This window comes from Haemorhous mexicanus, chromosome 23 (assembly GCF_027477595.1).
Source record: "Haemorhous mexicanus isolate bHaeMex1 chromosome 23, bHaeMex1.pri, whole genome shotgun sequence".
NCBI classification, from domain to species: domain Eukaryota; kingdom Metazoa; phylum Chordata; class Aves; order Passeriformes; family Fringillidae; genus Haemorhous; species Haemorhous mexicanus.
Window position 1 is genome coordinate 8,150,901 of NC_082363.1, and position 18,937 is coordinate 8,169,837.

Below are 18,937 nucleotides of genomic sequence, written 5' to 3' on the forward strand. Positions count from 1 at the left end.
GCCTGGCCTCAACTTTCCCAGTAGATTTGCTGCTATCCAGACCATAAATAGTAACAAGTCAAAGCCCTATCCAGCCATCGCGTGGGGTAAACAGTGGCTTCTCTCCTGAAAGGCCTCCTGAGGATAAAATTAACACAATATTCATAGTCCAAAGGAGGGCTGGGAGATCTACCACTCTGCAAAATCAGATCACCAGAGCAGGTTTTTCTTCTCCAGTTCACTCAGTACCACTTGGCCAAGAATGCAGGGCAACAGCGAGACCAGGCAGCCAGACACCAAACAGGTACCTGAGCAATTCCACCCTGCAGAAGCAGAAGCCCACAGCTGTGTGACTGGGCTAGCTGCAAAATCACTAACAGTGCTGGAGAGAAACTGCCTCTGAACAAGCAGTGTTTGAGTGCCCATCAGCCTGCTGGATAGCAGAGGGAGAAGGGTTCTCTGAGGGCTTCATACCCAAATCAGTGCCTCTGTCACTGCAAAAAGCCTGATGTGGGCTGGAGAGGTACATAATAAATACATAGACTTGCTTCATACAACCATCTCAGGACAATGAACAAATGTACAATTCCACTCAAGACTAAGAAAAAATATCATAGTTCTCCCATATGGGAGAAACTCAGCATGGCTCCCTTCAACGCTTGTATTGTGGGAAGACTGGTATAGGCAGGGTGAACATGATTATAAAACAGTAACTCAAAGCCTTCTCCAGCAGGGGAATGGAACCTCTGGGACTTGAAGATAGGGATGTTACATCTCCTCTTCCACATCTTCCTTTGCACAAGAAGAATGAAGGCCTCAAAGTTACCCCACGAGATTTTCAGACCTGTTGCAGAAACTCTAGGTCTAAGAAAGCTGCTGTGTTTGGATGCTCCTACACCCAGAGACACCCCCCTCCAGGAGATACATGGTCAGCTCAGTGTAGGACCTTTGGAACCAAACAAGGCTCTTTGGACTTGATTTTGTGTGGCTCAGCCTTTATAGCATCCATTTATGTCAAGGCCAAGAGCTGGCAAAAGTGTGATGAGAACAGCACTGTTATAAACAACTTTACAAAGGTGAAAGGGACCAGATAATCAGCCCATCCCTTTCTATTTCATGCCACGGAGGAGTTCTGGGTGAAGGAGGAGGTCACTGAACCAGTCTCTTGGGTTGCAGGCACCTCCTCTTGCAGCACTGTGATTCAGTGGGGAAGCAGAGCCAGGCAGAGCCTGGCAGCCAGGTGGGCTGGGCTGTGACCAGGACATGAAGACAGCCAAGCAAGAGAGAGGTACAGGCCACATGGGAAGTGTGGGTCCCCTGGGCCAGAATGCAAAACCTGCCCCAGGCTTTCACACTTCTAGGAACCATCTGTCATTGACAGTACCTGGTAATCAGATGAGCCCCAGCTGCTGCACCTCCTTCACTACAGGAACCACATGGCCAGCACAGGGCAGGGTACACCGTGTCCACTGGAACCCCCATGCCCTGCTCTGTCCTTTCCTGATGCATATGAGCTGCAGCTGCTCACCAGCATAAACCAGCTTCTCAGCAGCTCTTCCCACTCTGCTCCAGCCCTTACACTCAATGGGCACAAGCAGTCAGATTTTTTCTCTCTCTCCTCATCAGATATCTCTGTCTCTGTGAAATATTCAGATGATTTGGTTTTGTTCTCTTCTCCCCCACACCAAATCCTCTCGCTGCTTGTGGAAGCAGTGGAATTCACCCAGGCACAGAAGGCTAATTTACACCCTTCAGGGTTTAAAATAGCAGTGGTGTAAATGAAAAGTCCAATTTCTTCAAATTTGCATTGTAAAACCATCCTTCAACTTCCTTGAAATAAATTTTACTATTTTATTAGTGCAAACAAAATGGTAATAAAACACTAATACAGCGCCTTGTATCCAGGGGAAGAGCTAAAATTAACATAGACCGAGCAGTGTTTGCTATTACATTCAATTACCTTTTTACTTGAGATTTACATTCTCATCCCCTTAATCTCCATAGTGGTGGCTTTGAAATCATTCCCCACAGTCCCTCCTGCGCTTGGAATGGACGGCAGAAAAGCTGCTCACTCGCCACTGCTGCTCCTGCTGCCAGCACCCAGTACCTCCTCCCTGGAGACCCCTGAGCAAGCTTCCCTGGAACATCTCTGAAGAGAAAGTACAGCAAGTGTGTTCACCTGCTTTTCTTAGTCTCACCAATTTCTAAACTCCAGACAAATACACCAGCACCAAAAACACAGCCAGTGTTCTACAGCTGCCTTCAATCTGGCTCTGGAAACTGGTCCTTATTTCTCAGCTACAAGCCATGTTGCAGGCAATTTTTATTATCTCCACTGTACAGATAACTAAGGCAAAGACTGAGGACCAAAGTCAGAGTGTAGCTGCTCTTGGTGTAAAACTGGAATAGCCTATTTTGTAGGGGAAGTATTCCAGTTTTCACCTAGGGCTCACTGAATTCAGATTCTGCTCTCGAGTTAACTGGGATTGTGTCCTGCAGCCCAGGCTTAGAGGTAAAGTCAGCAAAAGAGCAGCTCCAGGGCTGTCTGATGAAACTCAGAGGGAACCTGTACTGGAAATAAAGGCCCATATTCCTAGTAATACAATTTGGGGAATCCATTTCCCCAGCATCAGGGCAAGTTGACAGCATCTCTTGATGCTTAACCTAGCAGGCATGGCAGTGATTTGGCCATTATCAAAAGAATAGAAAGACTTCCACGGGACACCACAGGAAAGTCCCACATCAGTCCAGCTCTAGAGAGAGACTTTCATTCTTGGCTCCTCTTTCTTCTTTTTTTGTATACTGGAAGTTGGACACCTCCGTACTTTAAGCCATGTCAAAATATTTAAACTTTCCTTGAAGAGCATGGCCAGCATCTGCAATACAAGTGATATCCACAACTTTGCTCACTCATTTTGACACAATGTTTTGTGATACCCAAATGAGATAACAGAGATTAACTGAGCATTGTGTAACATATTTCTAAGCTCGGCAAGAAAGGACTGAACAGTCTTTCGTCCCAGTCTCCTCCAGCATTGCCAGACCACTACAACACCACACAGTCAACAACTAAGAACAGGGCAATTTGGGAAGGTACCAGGCAGCCTCCTAGGGAGGAGCATCTCCTGAGAGAAACAGATCCCTCAAGTGTCACCCCAGCCCAGGCCAGCTGTAACACATATGGACTGCCAGGTGCCTGACAGAGAGAGCTGTCATCACCTGTTTGGACGGAAAAACACTTCTACGTGCTCCAACCAAGTTCCAGGAGTGCTGCATGGCCCTGATCCTACCATCCTGTACCACCAGTGAACTGGCTGTAATGGCCCTGTTGAACCCAACCCCACCAGAACCCATTCTGTACCACACAGGAGCAGATTACTCTAATTTCCAGGGCCCCTTGGGCAGCTGTCTCACAACTCCCAATTCTTCTTTTTGAAGAATAACATTGCAGCAAGATACATTAAGAGAAAAAGGGTGGTCTGTGGCGCAGCACTTGGTGGTACTCAGGGGTCTCCTAGGCAGTATCCCTACCAGCTGCCCTCGTGGCACTCTTCGTTTTCTCCTCAACAAAACCCTCTGGTTTCTGCATTTTAATCAGGATTTGTCTGCCTAGCCCCTAAATTGCTCATCTGTCTCTCCTCCTGAGAAGTATGGTCCTTCATGCTTTCCCTCTAGCCATCTTGATCTTCATGCCTGGAGGAGAAGGATCATGCAAAGCATGAATAAATGATAGATAATGATAGATAAATGATAGAACAACTGACAAATCTTCCCCATCCAAATAACAAATGTGTCCCCAGGAAACCTTTCATCTGTCCACCTTCTAGAAGGCAGTACACAAAAGCCCTTGTGCAAACAAAATTATCACAAGACACCAAGCAATACAAAAGACCCCAAACAATAAAGAGTAGGAAAAAGAAACCTGCCCAAGAGCACAGGGCTAAGGTTGGTTTCAACTGGTCTTCTCTCCCTTTTTTCTGTTCTCTTTCCCCTGCTCCCCTGAACAAAGGAAGTTTGTTGTCAGGTTCAAACATTTCCTGGGCCTTGTCTGAGTTCCACCTTGTTTTCTTTTTCTCTTTTCCCCACCCTGTACAAATAAAGCAAAAACCAACTGGCACCACCTGTGATGAAAGGACAACTAAATGCAGAATTTTACCTTTTCTTTCTTTTCTCCCTCCTCCTTTTTCCCTTTTTCTTGGCCAGAAGTTTTGGGCAAAGGACAAAAGGTATTGTTGGGTAAGCATAATTCCAGGGGCTGAGTCACTAAAGTGCTGGCTGCTGCTGGGGTACAGTAAGCCAAGCCACTGCTTCACTAAATGCAACAAAAATTTACCAGCAGCACCACTGCAAGCTCAGCCAGCCCCAAAGCACAAGGGACAACAGAAGATTCACATAGCACGAAGAGGTGCAAAGAAGTTAAATAAAATCCTGGTACAAATATCCTCACCTAAGAAATCTTAGGAGGAAAGACTGTCACACCACAGAGACTAGGCTCTTCCCTGAGAACAGTTAAAGGTTGTGAAGGTCACAGTAAAAAATGACAGCCTTTACTTATGGTAAGGGAAGGCTCAGATGCCTTCTTTAGTACTTCATCCAGGCCTACATGTTTGGATTTCATGACCCAAGTCAGACCCACGGCTGGTCAATCTTGTAAGTGGCCTCTTCCCCCACCACGGCAGGCTCTGGAGGCAGGGAGCTCCCAGTGCTCCTGCTGCCCCAAGCACAGCACAGGGGACACAGGGCTCCCAGACACCCTACGGTGCAGAAAATTATTAACCCATTTCTGGCTGCAAATGAAACTATGCCCCAAGTGGGTACTTGCTCAGAGCATGTTCTAAAGCACACTGCAGACCCTTGGAACTACAGGGTGCATTTGGGGGAGCTGGAGCACTGGCTGTTTGTTGATTTTATGATGCACTTTGGTCTCTCTCAGTTGCACTGTTATCCTACACCTGTTTGCTCCCTTTCTCCAGGCTGATAACAGGCAGCACATTGTGCAGTGGTGGCCTGGCATGGCTCTTTTTGTGTTTAATGAGACATATGTATTTAGTTCCAGACTATCAATAGTCAGGGAGAGGGAAGAGGCAGAAAATTTCCCTCAACAGACATAATCAGTTCAGCATGATGTGAGCAAGGTCTTGAAACGGACAGAAAGAGAACAAATGCCTTTGTTGAACAACTCCCACGAGGGCAAATCCTGCTTCCCCAGAGCAGCACATCTCCATTGGAAACCCACACTCACGCAGGTCAGTTTCCTTAAGGCAGACACAGGCCTGGCCTCTTGCAACAGTTCTGGCATCTCTTCATGGCAGACCCCATGACACATGGAGGCGGCTGAGAACAAGGGATCATGCTTTTCCAGGAACAGGGAATCCAGATTTTCTGGTTTATAAATTTTCCCATCTGGATTTGTTTTGCTGTTCATAGGGTAGATCACCAGGTATAAGGAGAGAAAAGTAAGGAAATATCAGAGCAGTGGCAGCCCTGATGGGTCAGATGAATTTCTTGCATGTCACAATCTCCTGTTTGGGCAGAAATTTGAATGCATTTTCCAGCAGCAGCACAGATAAACTGGCATCTCCCCTGGGGAGTGTTTCAGTTTCTGCAGCTGCCTACAGGTTCTGTGATGCAGAAACTGAGGAACTTGGACCTGTCCACTCTCAAGACTAACTCCATAAGGACATGGCAACTTCTCTATCCCTTGCATGGCAAAAATTAAAACCATCTCAGACTTCTTCACATGAAGCCCCTTAGAAGAACCTATAGATAAGCAGGTTATTATTACCTAAAGCATCTCCAATGCACGACTGGTTTTGGGGAAGTCCTGCACAAGCTTCCAAGTAACATAGGAAAGAATGGTTAGGTCATCTTCACCGAATAGAACCAGTAGCTTCATCACTCTGTGGCACAGGGCCTGTCAGAGCCTCTTTTCTGGGGAAGAATCCCCCAGGACTGCAGCCAGATGGTCTTGGGAACAGATCTCCCAAGGTCTACCAAGTCGTACCCCGGCTCTCAGCTAAGACCAGGCCCTATGGAACCTATCAGTACCTCTCTTCCCACCTTTGCAGCCTTGTCCCAAGGCTCTGAACTGGCTTCCAGTGCCAGCAGCTGTCTAGGTACAGAAGGGCACCTGCAGACTGGAGCAGATACGGGCCTGGAGCCCAAAGATTCCCATAGGCAAGACCATTCTGAAGAGTGGAACCAAGGGGCCAGGAACTGTGATGCTAGGCATGCTTGTCCTCCCCCACCACCTCTAAGCCTGGCTGCTGAATTTACACACACAAGGACAACTTGGTAAAGCCAGCCCAGTGCTGTCAGCTGGCATCCTCTGCACACTAAGCTCCTGGTTAAATGTTTTCATCAAAACCAGAGCGAGAAAGTGCAGAGCAAACACCACCAATTAGTGGCTGGGATGAATGTTCCTGCCAGCATATCTGGTGAGAGGGCCATGAGTCACCTTAACCCTTCAGGAGCCAGAGGCAGAGACAGCACAACTCCACAGAGGAGGCAAGTAAGACAAGAGAGGAAACCTCTCCTGGATCTTTTATTTGCAAACACTCCTTTGCAAATATTTTTTAGGGAGCTGAATTCAGGAGGGAACACTTGCTGTGTTTGGAACCACACTATCTCCATGACCTCTGCTGTCACCATCTTGCTGCACTGAAGATGGACATGAGCTGGTTCAGAGCCAGGCAGCACCCCAGTGCAGAGGCTGCCAGATGCATGTTGAGGAGGTCTGCAGTTGGTCATCCCTCAAGCCATCTCGACCTTCCAAGCTCATTCTAGGTAACAGAAAATATCACCTCACTTTTGCTGAAGACCAACGTGTCAGTGAGAGTAACATGACAATACTTGATGTCTCATTCCAAGGCAAAATGCTTCCCCATTAGAAACATGAGGAAGTCAGCAGTAAGAGGACACGTGGTCTCAGGTGCATATGTCCCTCTTTCTCTACACTGCTATAAACCGTCCAGTTTCTGAACATGTGAGAGGCAAAGTTAACTGTGTGACTAGGCTAAATTCTCTTTCAATATAAATAACATGCTGCTGTTTGTGGCAGGATTCAGCGCCTCAAATACAAGCCAAAAGTTCAGCTATCTAGGAATATCCAATGTTGCCACACTACAGGTGTTCAGAGAGATCAGCCACTTCTGCAGCAAAAAAACCTCAAGTCAGAACACTCCTTTTACTCTCAGTCACTCAAGCTAATACCCACTGACTCCACCTCAGCAAGGACTGGGCAGACACTGCAGGAAGGGCCCAGGACTGGGTACAGACCAAATCCTGCCCACCTACTACAGCATACAACAGAGATGGCACTGCTGTTCAGGGCGGTGTTTTGCAAACATTCTGCAAGGGAATTTATCTTGGACCAAGCTCCCCATCTCAAGGTGAGGGACAGAAAAGGCACAGGGGCAGCTATGGAGATCAAGAAGCATTCACCCAAGGCGAGGACGCAAAATGCCAGGGAAGGATAAATTAACACCATGGTTCATATTGGGGAGGTTCCTTTCAGTCTGGAGCTGTGTGGGATGCAGCCCATGATCTGGCCCTCCACAGTTCCATGTGTCTAAAGCAGGGGCCCCCCAAATGTGAATTTCGAGCATAGCAGGACTACTGGAGCAGAGAGTTTCAGATCCTGCTGAGCCAGCTTGTGGCTGTATTCAAAATTGAGTAAATTTACAGCTGTAAGCTGGGAGTTTATACAACCCGTAACTTGTTAGGGATGGCTGACCAAGCCAGAACGATTGCTCCCCAGCCAACAGAGCTCCTATTGGTTAGCCCTCTGAGTGCCTGGTAGGTTCTATTATTTTTCTTTCTCTTTTTCTTTTGCTTAGATTGGGGGCGGGGGGGGTAGGAAAGGAAATATCTATTTTTGTTCCTTTACTCACCAAACACAAATTAAAATTAAATCTCAGGTTCAATCCACTACAGTTTCCTCAGTGTATCAGCTGGGGACTGTGGAATGCCCAGTGACCATCTCCTTGGATGAGGCTGCTGTATTTTTCTCACTCTGTGCAGAGCCTTGCACCATGAACAGCTCCACAGGATTCAGTGTATTGTCACCAGAGGTCACAAGGCTACTCTTATGCTGCCCCTTTTGCATGGACACTTCCCTCTCCACAGATGCTGCTCTGTTCCAACCTGGGCTGCAAGACAACACGTCTGAGTTGTCGGAGTTTAGTGCAGCAAATATGGTGCCCTGAGAAAATGTTCCTTCCATCTCCTTTACTAGGATAAACAGCTGGAGCAGTACCAGACCTGAAGTGATCTGAACCTGGATTCACACACAGGAACACAAGGAGCTGCCAAGTAATGGGGAAGCAGCAGGCAGAGAGTGTGAGTGGGACTCCAGGAGCCCTCTGATGGGAGCAAAACCAGCATCATCCACTGTGCCTTCAAGTGTGAAAAATATCCAGTCCCAGGGAAGCATGGGACTTGTCTGCATGTAACTGCCTTAACCTAAGATCCTCTATTTTCATTACAGCACGGTCCCAGTCCCAGTTCTTGTCTAAATGGCATTTTTAGCAGGAAGTCCAAACATGATCCGACTGCAACAAGGCTGGATGAAGGGATAGGGGGATCTCCTGGGACTCACTATTCTTTGTGACCACAGATAAGACAAGGACAGTCACACCAGCTTCCACAGCACACACATTCAGGAGCATGAGGTGCCCAAGCACGGTGAGAGGGACGTATACCTACCTCAGTTGTTACAGGGCTGCAGGCACACCATTTACTGTCCTGGGAGGATGCAGTTTTTCCAGAACATGGCTAAGGAGCATGAGCAGGTCTCTCCTTCACCCTCTGCTCCATCCTGAATACAGCCCAGAACACCAATGGTTTACATGAGTTAAACAGCCAGCTAAGGCTTTAGGGACTCAGGCAGGATAAAATACTCTTTAGGACCCAGCCACCAAGTAAAAAAATTAGATAAATGGGGACCTTTGGTGAAGTCTTAAACGGGAGACTGGAAAAGGGGAAATTTCCTCTTTTCCTGCTCTGTGAGCAGGGATCACACTAGCTACTGCTGCTCCCAGAGTTTAAAATACTTAAGTCCTCCAAGGTGCAGCTTAATTTTCTTTTTTAAAAAAGAAAAGTGTCAGTCTAATTAGATAAATCCTCCAAGCACGTGGCCCAGAGTTCGTCATGGAAATTAACCTCCTTGAAAGATCACAGTGACTGAAATAAGAAACTGTGTGTTTTGGCATAGTGCAGTGAAATGGGAGATGCAGGCTGCATTTCATACACCTTCCCTTTCATAAACCTGCCGCATTTCTTATCTGCCCTACTGGCCCTGAGCTCGGCAGCAAGACTTTATCTCCGAATGCCTGTTTGCAAATCGCTGCTGAGAGGTTACAATAACCCCTGGGAGAGATTCTGCTGGCTCACTAGTGTGAAAGGACACTGCTCCCCTCGCATAAAGCTGGACCAGCCTGAGGCGCTGGGAGAGGGAGGGGCTCATCACCAGCAGCCCTCTGGAGAGGATGTTCTGCAGACACAGCTCCCAAGGGGAGGCAGCCAGGCTGGGAGCTGTTTGCCAGCCTCCCAACTGCTCTGCCAGCCTCATCATGCACCACGCAGGCAAGCATGATTCTGTGCAGCCCTCACTCTTCCTGGCATGGGGATGGGCTGAGTGGGGCAGGAGGGAGATACCTTGAGGCCACAGGCTGTGATCACATGGCTCAGTTTGCATTTATGCCAGGTACATTCACATCTTCTTCTATAGAAAGCTCTGCCTATCCACACTGGGAAAGGTGTAGGGCTGGCAGTTCCTACTGCTTAGGAATAAAATGTCCTAGTACCTTTGCTATTGGAAGCAGAAGCAAAACCAGGAAAGAAAAGAACTGGCTTGTAAGTGAAAGTCAACTGCCATCCCCACCTTCAAATACAAGCAGGGATCAGAACCAAGCTATCTTGTACTTTTAGGACACATTTTCCAGTCAACTATTCTCCAAACCCAGCAGTAAAACTTACGCTTGGGTCACACTCTTAGCACTTGTTCCTCAGGCCCCTCCCAAGTGTCACTACACAACACATTTTAACAGACAGCTGAAACAAGACCCCTCTTCACAGTTCCAAAGGACAGTCCATCAAGGGACTCTCTTAAGTCTTCCAGTTCCTACTGTTCTTTCAAAGGATAGCATCCAAAACAAAAAACCTGATGAAAAACCTGTAGAGTTCATCTACCTCGTTCCTTCCTGAGTCTGATGGATGATGGTATGTGTGACAATGTGCTGCCCTCCCAGCACTGAGACCAACCTTGCCAGCTGACTTCACAAACAAAAGGATCAGGAGCAGCCTCAGAGACCAACTCTGAGGTGACTTGTTGTATTGTCATTGGAATGACAAGCCCTATGGCTTAGAATCTGGGACTTGTTTCCAATGTTGTTTGAAAACAGCATCACTGGTGGCAGAACAAAAACAGGATACCTTCTGGAGAGAAAACTGCCCCAAAACGCCATGGAGGGCAAGGAGCCGAAGGCCCCCAAAGGCCCCCAGGAACTGACAGTTCTGCTGTGCCTTTTCCTACAGCAGCTATTATGCACGCAGCCTTGGCAGCGGGATGGCTCTAGAGCCAACCCTGAGAGCACAGACTCTTGGAGCTCCGGGTCCTATTCTAGACCAGCTCAATCACGCGTGAAAGGTATCAGCTGACACCTCATCAACAGAGTCAGTGAGAGGGGTTGCAGGCAGATCCCTCTGTACAAGAATGGAGCCTCCTTTGGACAATTCATTAGCTGTCTCAGGAAAGAGTTCAAATGACAGATGATGCACAAAAACTGCATTTAAGTTTCCTCCTGCTCCTTCCAGATCAGGGCTCAGGCATGCTGGAAGGATGCTACTGGAGAAACCAGGATGAATTCAGGTCTAATACAGTTCCTTAGCAGTTCTCTGTCAAGTACAGGCAAGCTCCACAGTTCCATTACTAATAACCGAATACCTAATAATATTACAATAACTGAATACCTAATAATATTACCAATGTAATACTTTAACTTGATGCCAAGCACCTGGACCCAGAAAAATAAGCACTTAAGCAAGACTTCCACCTCACTGCATTTGGCTTCTGTCAACTGATCAAAACTCAGCATCCACACCTCCTTCCCACCTGTTCCAAGGTATTTGGAATAATTTTTTAAAAGTTAAAGCTCCTACTTCAGCCAGAAGCTAAGGGCTGAACCAGAGAGACAACACAGACTGCAGGAGGGATAAAAAATATTCAAGTGCTATTCCACTCCCCTTCTTTAGGCTTTGGATGCATTAGGCAAATTCCCAATTACAGCAATCCCTTCTGCCTGCAACTGGAGTTGAGATAAGAGACCAGAAAGAAGGGCCAGTGGGCATCACTGAAAGCTCAGCATCTTCCATTACACATCAGCACCGTAAAAAGGGCGATGCCAACCCTGAAATGCTTTTTTCTCAAAAGGAACACACACACACACCCCCTTTAGAATGGGTATGGTGAAATATGCCTGGAGAGGGAAGGACTCAGCAACACCAGCAGGTTCCTGACTCCTTATCATCAAAGCAAGAAGCCCAGCCTCTGACTTAATTTGATCAATGTCCTCTTTCCTCCTTCTCCAAGGGCTCATATGCCCGAACGTGACTGCAGACACACTGCCAAGGAGGTCGTGCGATATCTGAATCCACGACGGACTCGAAGACATCTCCATGTTTTGCTGCCAGCCTGAAGTCTGAATAAGGGAGCCCACCAGAAAGAGTGAATGAACGCTGGCAGCTGCCAGCAGAGCTGAGCCGAGCCTGTGCTTTAAGCCACCTAGTGTCCGAGCCGCGCAGGGAGATGCTTCAGGAAACTCAGGAGTTGAGACATCCGACCACACCGGCGCGGAAAGGAGCAAAGGACAAGGTGCAGCGATTGAGAAGCGACCCCGAGCCGAGGAAGCAGGCGGCAAAGCGGAGCACGGCAAAGCGGAGCACGGCAAAGCCAAAGCCAGCACGGCAAAGCGGAGCACGGCCAAGCCAGCACGGCAAAGCCAAAGCCAGCACGGCCAAGCCAGCACGGCAAAGCGGAGCACGGCAAAGCCAAAGCCAGCACGGCAAAGCCAGCACGGCCAAGCCAGCACGGCAAAGCCAGCGCGGCCAAGCCAACACCCGCCCTGGGCCGCTGCTCCGCTGCTCCGGCCCGGGGCTGACAGCAGCGCGGGCAGCCGGCTCCTCTCAAACTGATCTCCGTCAGAGGACGGCACCTTTACAGGCCAGCACTTCAGCCCCAGGGTCCAGCTGGGTTGCTCGGGTGCAAACCTGGGAGATCTCTGGGACGCAAACTTGGAGGCAGCTTGCCCCAGCACAGGCCTGTGGAACGAATCCAGCGTCCCAGAGGTGCAAGCCCGACTAACTCTGCCCGCTCCCCTAAAATCCACCTTCATCCACCTCTCCTCTCCTGCTCCCACAGTAGCCCCCTCCTCCTCACTCTCTTTCTCTGTGTCCTCGAGACTCCTCTCACCTTGAGGAGTGTTAGGATTACCCAGCATTTACACTCAATGCTCCTCTTTATTCCTTAAGACTTATTAAGAATGATAATGAGCTCCAAAGCAGTGACACGTCTCTCTCTCCCCCTCTGTCGCTCTCTCTCTCTCTCTCTCTCTCTACGTGCCTTTTCCGTCAAAGGCACACAGGACAAATCCAACCAAAAAAAAAAAAATTCAAACCAAAAAAACCCCTGACAATATGGATCAAGGACATATGAGGATTTATATTCTACAAATCCAGCCTTTTTTGTTTTTATTATTTCTCCTCAAATTCCATTCCTTTCCTCTGCCTACTCATGTTTCCCCCTCCTCTACCTCAAACCTCTCAGACTTTGAATGAAAAAGAAGAAGAAAAAGAAAAGAAAGCTGCTTGCCTGGAAGACCTCGTTAATGTGGAGCTCTTAAACGGTTGATTAATTTTAGCAAAATTTATGATGCACCCTTGCTTTTCTTTGAAGCTGCAGTCTTACATACCAAAAGCAAGTTAACTTTGAGATGTCTGTGCAAACCAACTGCCCCCTAATTCTTAGATACCCAATTTAGGTACAACAAATGTACGAGAGAGAAAGGATACACCAGAGCATGGAAACAGTCACCCTGTCTGATGTTTGAAGTGGTTCAATTTAAATCCCTTTAGCACAGCCTGGTAAGCACAACCTGAAAACTTCCAACTTCTAGCTATTTAACTTCCCATAAAGATTAAAAAAAAAAAATCACTAGTGAGTCCTTCAAAAACAAAAGAGGGAAACATAAACACAAATTCCAAGAGAAGTCTCTCCAAGTTACATCTGCATACACCACAGAAACATCAGGCTCTCGGCTGCACTGGAAACACCAGGTTCTCCCGAAGCCACCTTTAAACCAGCTACATTTCACCACAGGGAAACATCATAATACTGATCTATACATATCCTGAAGTATACCTCAGTATTTCAGTCATCTCCTCAGCTTCCTCCTACCCAGTATTTGCTTTTATTCTTTGTCTCCCTCTTCTAGACTCTGTTTTTCTGATACAGACATCAGAAGGTTAAGGGCTCAATTATCAAGTCGGTTGAATCCTCAGCTCCACTTAGGAGGTTCTCTGTTGCTCTTTGGAACTACACTGCAAAATCTCCTTCCTTCTCGGCTTTCCTTTTTCCTACTTGTAAGGTCTATTTCCAGCATACCCCTGTATGTGAACCCACAAATCTATCTGGGTTTCAGAGAAACCCTGAATTGGTCTGGGAGACAGAAACATCAGTAAGAATAACCTTAAGAGTACCTAGCCAGACTAAACCTGAAGCACTCGCAATTCTGAAACCTAAAGTAACATCCACATGGAATTTACAAAATTTGATTCGAGTGGTTCTAATTAGCCCCAGTCTGTGGAAATTTGGAAGGAAGCGGCTCTTTGATTAATGTTACAAACCAGAAAGGAAACATATTTTAAAAGTTAAAGTAGCAGCATTGTGGAATACAGAATCATTACCAGCAGGCATTTATGATACCTGCTTCAATCGTATGGCTTGGGGTTTTGTTTTTAGGGTTTTTTTCCTTTTTACTTTAAGAAAAAAAGGAAGACAGGATTCAAGTAAAAGCCTTTGTTTATGGAAGTGTGTGGCGCTTTTATCTCCCAAGGAATTTATATAGCTGGACTGTGTATAAATCCTTCTGAAAATGAAATTAGCAAAAACAAAACGGGGGTGAAGGTGCTGGGGGGAGTGTGGGAGGGGGCAACCATCACCTCAGTAAATCATAGTGGATAACCAGCCTCTGGCTTGGACAGATAGCAAATTCAGCTTTAATAGGAAGAAACATAGTTGGAAAGGGAAAGAACAAGATTCATACCTGCAGCAAACTCCTTGCAAAAATGGGGGGCTATTTTTAATAAGCTTTTGAAGTTACTGTGCAGGTTTGCTTGGGCTTGAAAAGAAAAAGGAAATAAGTTTTTTTTTCCAGCTTGCTTGATTGTTTTGGGTGGAGCTCAAGCATGTGTGTATATATGCTGTATATAAAAATGAATTACTAATTCTTTCCTGGAAACTGTTTGAATTACAATCTGCAAGATACAAAAACACACCTTTATTTTAACACTAATTTTAATACAGATAGAATTGGAGGGAAAGGGGAAAAGTGAGGGAAATGTTTTTAATCCCAGTACACAGCAAAACCCTTGAGCAAGAATAACATCCCACCACATGTACCCAGAGATACTTTGCTCAGCTGTACAACAGCAACTTAACTCCAGCTTTCAGTGGCTTTTCCCTGTACAAAGGATTCGCTCTGAAACTGCAAGAATGACAATGTCATGTGTGTGGAAAGCTGACACTTAGATCTTTTAAAAAGAAATGAGGAAAAATAAGCTGTTGACTTCTTGGTTAAAGTATTTTCTTGTTCTAACTCATGTTCTTATGTCACTGGGCTAAAAAAAAAGGAGAGAGAAGGAGAGAGAGATATGACTTTCCTTGAATGATCTGTTTAACCTAAGCCAGAGGAAAAAAAAAGAAGTCATTAATTACTTATGTGAGCTATTGCTTCTGAAAGACAATAAACCTGCCTGGTCGCCATGGATATGACATATTTGCTCTGAAAACAACACAATAATTAGCAAAGGGGAAAGATACAAGGAGAATATGCAAACTCCTGAGTTTAAAGCCATAGTGTTTCCTTTTTTCCCCCTCCTCTTTTTACTTGTCAGAGTCAATTCTGTTTGCAATTCAAATCAAACAAATAAACAGAATACTTACAAAAATTTTTAAATCATCTCCCAGACATCAAATCACACACACAAACACAGAGAGGAAAAAAAAAAAAAGAAAAGGAAACAATTTACAAGGAAAAATATTTAAGTCTAGTATGGACAGATCATAAACCCCTTGATGTTTTCCGTATATGTGTATGCATGTATGTATAGACATAGATATAGATATAGATATATGTATGTGTGTGTATATATATATATATATATATATATGAAATATAAATGTATATACACACACACAAATATATATAAGGGTTACATATACTATTTCCTCTAGGACTAATATTTTATTTTTAGGATCAGTATAGAAGCACACTAAGAGGAAAAACATCTCTCATTTAGGGAGTGGAAACATTTTGAAGATCCACGAAAAGAAAGTACAACAAAGGGTTCTTTTACTGTGTTAAACATGCATTGTGTTGGTAGTGTATTTTTTGCAAATCTTTGAACTTTTCTCTTAAAGATGAGCAAAACCCCACAACTGGTGTGCATCAACCTAATCAACACACCGGCTTACCAGGACTTCTCAAATTTTAAGCATAAAAAAATTTTTCTCACCTCAATTACTTTAGTTCTAAAGTGATATCACACTGAATCACATGTAATAATACAATGGATAAGTTAAGAAATAAAGAAAACTGAGTTATATAGAGAGACTTCTTTGAAATAATTTATAAACATTGCAGGGAAAATGTTTTTAGATTGCTCTCTCATTAAGATGAGACAAAGACTATTAAAACCTTCTCTAATGCAGTAGCTTTCTGGATTCTGACCTTCCACATTTAGAAACCAAGTAATAAAAACACCCTAACAAGCACTTTATCTTTGGAGATATTTGACTTTGAACTTATTTTAACTTTTAAAAAACTTGGTAGGTATAAAAATAACAATATAGTTGCCACAAGTTTCTGTTGTTGTTGTGTTGACAAAGCTAAAAAAAAAAATCTTTAGAACAAAATAAGCAGATTAAGGAAGCATCCCCCTAATTTAACTATATCTTTTACTGTTTTCTTTGTTTTGGTTTTCTTTTTTTTTTAAACAATAGTTTTTAGCTGGACGCTTTGATCTTGAAAGGGTTCTGCTATCTTGTGTGATGAGGGGGGAAAAATGATCTGTTTTAAATGATGATGCAAAAAAAAAGGATCAAAGCCCTGACTTTCTGTTAGCCATAATAAGTTCTGTCTTGCTCAAAGCTTCAACTTCAGGCTTTAATATATAAAATATACAGGAGCCCAGTAAAAGCGCTGAAAGGTACAAAGTCTGAAAACAAAAGGGGACGCTGCTCCTTTAAACGTTTTAGTGCATATGGAGTTTGATTTCTGAAAGAGATCAGTTTAACATCTCCATAGAAACCAGCAACAGATTATCATCAACAGAATAAATAACTAGTCTAATAAATTAAACAGGAGGCATAAGATCTGGAAACTTGATTACTCAAGTTCAACAATATTCTCCCATAAACTCTTCCAAGCCACCTTTAGGGTAGCTAACAAGGTGGCAGCGACACAGAGATAAAAGGTAGATGGGAAGCAGGCAGGACTTCTGAAATGAGAAGTCCGAAACCTTCGCAAGAAATTATACCACCCTGACAGTCAGCAAATCAATAGAGGAAATAAATTCATCAATGAAGTTTTGGGAGAGACAGCTACTCTTCCAGGGAGCGAGCTGCCAGGACCCACGGTGCAGTGCAGCGCGGACAGGAGGGGGCACACAGAAGGTGGACGTGCAGCTCCTGAAAAGTTTCACCTTTCCGACACGAAAGAGCAGGAGGGCTCGAGTCGATCGATCCAACCTGCCGTGATTCGGAGCGGCCTCCGGCCGCAGACCACCCCTCAAAGTTTGCCGCACAAGTTGCCCGGGCTGACGGCGCCGGCCCCGAGGCGAGCGGCAGCGCCAGTCCCGCGCCCGCCTGAGCTCCTTGACAGCTCTGTCCCCGCTCCGGGCCGCCGCCGAGCGCGCCTCTGCTCTGCGCCCCGGCTGCCCCTCGCTCCTCCTCTGCTCCGCAGGACTGGTGCTGCGCGGCCGGCGGCGCTCGGGGCCCCAGCACGCCACCGCTCCTCGCCTTCCCCGTCCGCGCCCCCCCACCGGCCCGGCTCATGAGCGACGGCTCGGACACCTGTTCCCCGTCCCCAGCGTCTCCAGCGCGGGCAGCCGCTCCCCCGGGAGTCCTGGCCCGTGCCCCCCACCCGCCACCACCCCGGTCGGCCGTCCCCCCGCCCGCCACCACCCCGCCGCGCACAGGGGAAAGAAAGGGGGAAAGGGGAAGGAGGCGGAAGGGGGAAACTTCCTGGCTCCGGATGGCAAATCAGCTGCACATTCTGCAAATACCACCGGGTAAAAATAACCTGCTGCTTCGCCCGGGGGGCCGGGCACCGGCTGCCCCGACCCGCGCTCCCGGCCGCCGCGGCCCCTGCCCACCGCGACCCTGCTGGGGGTCTCCGGCCGTGCCGCTGCGGGCACCGGGCGAAGCGCTGCCGACCCCGGCCCGGCCACTTTGCAGAAAGTTCCCCGGCACGGCTCGCCCCGCCGCACCCGGCCCTGTCCGCGGAGCGCTCCAGCTGCCGCTCGCCCAACTTTGCTGCCGCCTTTCCCCTCCCACCTCTCAGTGCCTCGCCGGGACCCTCGGGTGGTGCGGCGCGGCGGGGCTGCGGTTACCTGCCCTCGGCGCGGAGCGGGAGCACGTGTTCCCCCGTCCCCTGCCCGGGCTCCTGCCAAAGTCTTGCAAATTGACGGGCGCCGCCGCGGCCGCGGCTCCGCCGCCGAGCGGGCACGGCGCTACCCCGCCGCCGCCGTCGGCCCCCCACGGCACCTCCCTCCTCCGGCGGGGCCGGGCGGCCGCCGCTGCCCCCGCTGTCGGCCGGTGCCCGCAGAGTCTGCCCGCTGCCCGCGGAGGTGGGCGCTGCCCCAGGGGAGCCGGCTCGGAGCGCGGAGCGCTGCCCACCTGCCGGGCAGCGCCGCCCGCCCGCGCAGCGCCCCGGCCCCGGCGCTGCCGGCGGCGGGGCCGGGGCCGGGCGGGAGCGGACGGGCTTACCTGCACTTGGGGCTGCTTTGGTTGACTTTCCAAGTCAAGGGAAATGTGTGTGTGTTTGGGATGGAGGCAGCAGCGCGCATGCGCCATCAAACTTGCCCTGATCCCGGATTTTTCCTCCTCGCGCTCCCCTTTGCTTTGATTATTGAATTTTCCTATTTCTAACAGGAGGGCGGGCGTCGCGCAAAACCCGGCCTGGAGCCCGCCGCCGCCCGCCCCGGCCCGCCCGGGGTGGGGAAGGGGGGAGCGGCGGGAGGGAGCGGGCACGGAGCGGACTCGGTCTCCAGGCAGGCAGGGCAGGCAGTCAAGGGAGAGGCACCTGCAAAACACGGACTGGATCACCCTCCCCTGGCAAAGGAAAAGGCGAGAAAGTGTCCCCATTTCCCTGCCCGCGCGCGCAGCTGCCTGTCCCCTACCCTGTTCCTGCACCAGCGGTTACTCTTACCCATCTGTCCTCCTTCCCAGAGAACCACAGTAAATTTTATAAAATTTTCTATTTTGCAGTCTGCTGACCCCGTTGACCTTAGTTCCCTGGGACTAAACTCCATGGAGATGACGAATAACTAGGTTGTGTGTACTGCTTTATTCTCCTGCTGGTTTTCCTAGGCATGATGTTCAGTTGCTATTTTACAAACTTCTAAACTTCAGTATTTTTCTTTTGCTAATGTTCTTTGTCTGGATTTCACTCAAGTTTGG

At 47.8% G+C, this 18,937-nt stretch overlaps 1 protein-coding gene across 4 annotated transcripts in view; it reads right to left on the minus strand.

Annotated features, from left to right (window-relative positions):
* Positions 1-18,399, minus strand: part of CASZ1 (castor zinc finger 1) — a 196,890-nt gene extending 178,491 nt beyond the window's left edge. For 3 of the 4 annotated variants that reach the window (XM_059866819.1, XM_059866824.1, XM_059866820.1), the window contains exon 1: positions 18,245-18,399. The gene's annotated coding sequence lies outside the window, so the exon portion shown is untranslated. Of the gene's footprint in view, positions 1-17,868; positions 18,005-18,244 lie in introns of those variants that run through there. The other variant, XM_059866822.1, reaches the window with a different exon arrangement.
* Positions 18,400-18,937: the final 538 nt, after the last annotated feature.